Genomic DNA, 3,070 nt, shown 5'->3' on the forward strand with positions numbered 1-3,070 from the left:
CTGCCTTTTCACATTTTTGAAAATATCGCAACCAAGAAATGTCAAGTTTCGTAAATATTTTTTGGCTTATTATTACCAATTTTTGCCCGAAAAGCGTTGCAGTACTTTTTTCTGAGAGCTAAGTATTTTGCTTTTTGATAGTTTTAGCAGTTTCATCCAGAAAAGTTGAGGAACGAAACTAATTACATACATGCAAATGAACATATCGCACACCTATAGCTAAAGAGCGAGTAACTAAAAAAAAATGTTGGACGATTTTTTTGCATAAATCAATTCATATCACTTACGTCCAATTAATTCAAATATTTTTTCTTCATGATTATATTCACAAACTAAAAAACTACTGTTATGGCTGTTTTTGTATTAATTGAATCTGTACGATGCAAAAGCAGTTATATTTCTGGATCTAATTTTTGAGTTAGCTCACTTTAGATCTAGGTGAAGGCGATTTGCAAATAAAACACATATTTATTCCCAATTTTTTGTTACTTCATAAAAACATAATTTAAAGTTGTTGTTTTATGTGAAATTAGCTGATTGTCAAAAATCGATTTAAGTATTTCAAAATAAAGTCGAACACTTCAAATTTCTTAAACGCCAGATATCAGGAGTAATTTTAATACTTTTATCTTAAAAACTATATACTTTTATCTAAATAAATCCACCAATTAGTTATGAAACTTAAAAATGACTACTCGATTAATGTGTCAAATATTTAATTGCAAGGCAGAAACAAAAAATTGCATTGTTTGTAAAACTTTTAATCGACTAATCGACATTTTCGATCATTTTTGGTTTTATCGTTTCAAAAAAGGAACAACTTGCTTCCAATATATTTTTTGGTTTAAAATTAATTAACTTTCTGATTTAAATGAGTTTGTAAAAAGGTAATTTTGAAATTTGGTTGGAATTTTTGGTTCTTAATCCGCTACAGCTTCTTTCCAAAGCATTTGCCCCGGATTTATAGCACAGACATTTCGCGAATACTAATGTATTTTGATCGAAAAAAATAATTATCACAAAATAACGATTAAATTTTACCAAAAAATAAAAATCCACATTGAACGATTATTTTTGATTGAAGAAAAAATCAAAAAATAAAGAATTTGCAACGATTATTTGCGATCCCTGGTTTCCATTGTAGACGAGAGTTAAATAGTGCAAACGGCCTTTTAACAAATCGCTTTCAATGAAGTTGGTCGGCAGTAATACTAGCTTTTCTTACACTTTCTTTTACATATATTCATTTTGCAATTCCAACTAGTATCCAATATGACTCCCAGATACTGAGCAATGTGGTCTAAGCCTGAGCCCAGAAAAAAACGAACGCTCTTTACGGCCAGCAAACAATTTCTTAGCTTTGAATTACCAACGTTAAATAGCCCCAATCCTACGCTTAAAATCTGTATGACGGAATTCGCTCAGCCCATAAGCCAAGCTTTCGTAGAGCTTGTCACATGATTTAGCTTGGGGGACCGACTTTCTGTAACTTCAGACTAAGATTAGAAATTCACAACAAGTTTTCAGGTGTTGTGGCTTTCAGAGCTCAAGCCGTAATATAAATCTAATAGGTAAATGAAGCTTGTGAAAATCTTGTGTGGAGTTTCACTCGTAAGTTCTGTAGAAACTTGCAATCTTGATGCGTAGGGGAACAGACTTATATTGTTTGTATTTTATGACACAATCGAATTGAGCAAATTGCTCGATTTTTCGCGGATGCAAAAAATAACACAATTTCTAACAAATTTACATAAGAACCTATAATAAGGCTATATTTCAATAGTTTGAAAACTAATTTTTGTCTTTCGTTTTTTTTTTAATGAAAATTCGTTAATCAAATTTTATGCGTCTGATGAGCACCTCAGATATGGTGTTTAGGCATGTTAGCTGCGTGGCAAATAGATCAAATAAAACATTTTTTTTTTTTTTTTCAAGTTTAAGACTCCATTAAGTATTGTATTTTTTAACATTTAACCAACTAACAATTGTGTTCCACAAAAATTTGTCCGTGTTTTACATGTAGCAAGCAGCACATCACAAGCTTTTTGCTTTAAACAAAACTTAGACAAAAACTTAAAAAAATATACTTAAAAACTAAAAAAAAAAAGTATTACTTAAAATATTTTAAGTTGGTCAACCGACAACATTGCTATTAAAAAGTATCTATGTAATTAAGTTTATTTTTCACAGCAAAAGGAATGCTTTTAGTTTCGAAAGTGTTTTTATTTTTGCTTAAAACGGTATTTATTTTTACCGATATAAAAACTAACATAAAACGATTCACATAAACAATATTCAGCATTAGGTAAACGTATGATTGTAAATGGCAAAATTAATTGTAACCGCGTGCAGCATAATTTTTCGTGTATCCAATAAAAGGACACAACACAGGCTGCCAAAATCAAATTGTTTAATAATACTCGTAATTAAGTACATAATAACAGCTAACAATGTTAAAGATGACATATTATTTAGGTAGATGCACATACATACATACAGATATTCGGAAAATGAAAAAAAATAATATGCAACCTATTCAAATCATTTTGTTTTAAAGTCACATGCATACCTTTTCAGTATTTTATTAACTCATCATTTCTATTTTTTTCCACTAGTCAGTCATCTTGATAACTACAACGACTTCCTGCAAACGAAAACTTGATGCTTAACAATTATTCGCATAATTTCCCTACGAAATAGTTTTAGTTTTTTCCTGCTGCACTACATAAATATGTATTTGCAATTAACTAAATTTTAATTTTGTTCATTTTTAATTTATGTATTTAAAAAAAACACAAGAAAGCATAGCTGTTACAGTAAATAATTGTTTATCTCCAAGCAACAAAAAATGCAATACATAAATATAAAAGAACTTTTGATGAAAATTAAACTCTCATGTGAAAATAGTGGAAAATTGAAGAAATTAATAAAATGAAAATAATGGAGAAAATAATGTTGTTGATAAGTTTATCAATATTTTGTTAAGTGATTCTGATGAAATTGTTATTTTTTAGTAAATAAGTCTGTAAAGCTCCGCTTGTAGAAGAAATCAATAAATAAATTAAATACA

At 28.9% G+C, this 3,070-nt stretch overlaps 1 protein-coding gene across 3 annotated transcripts in view; it reads left to right on the forward strand.

Annotated features, from left to right (window-relative positions):
• Positions 1 to 3,070, forward strand: part of LOC118744498 — a 34,494-nt gene extending 31,424 nt beyond the window's left edge. For all 3 annotated transcript variants that reach the window (XM_036477542.1, XM_036477543.1, XM_036477544.1), the window contains one exon: positions 2,616 to 3,070. The gene's annotated coding sequence lies outside the window, so the exon portion shown is untranslated. The remainder of the gene's footprint in view (positions 1 to 2,615) is intronic.

The sequence above is a fragment of the Rhagoletis pomonella genome, unplaced genomic scaffold (genome assembly GCF_013731165.1).
Source record: "Rhagoletis pomonella isolate Grant_MI unplaced genomic scaffold, Rhpom_1.0 Rhpom_scaffold_00008, whole genome shotgun sequence".
Taxonomy (NCBI): domain Eukaryota; kingdom Metazoa; phylum Arthropoda; class Insecta; order Diptera; family Tephritidae; genus Rhagoletis; species Rhagoletis pomonella.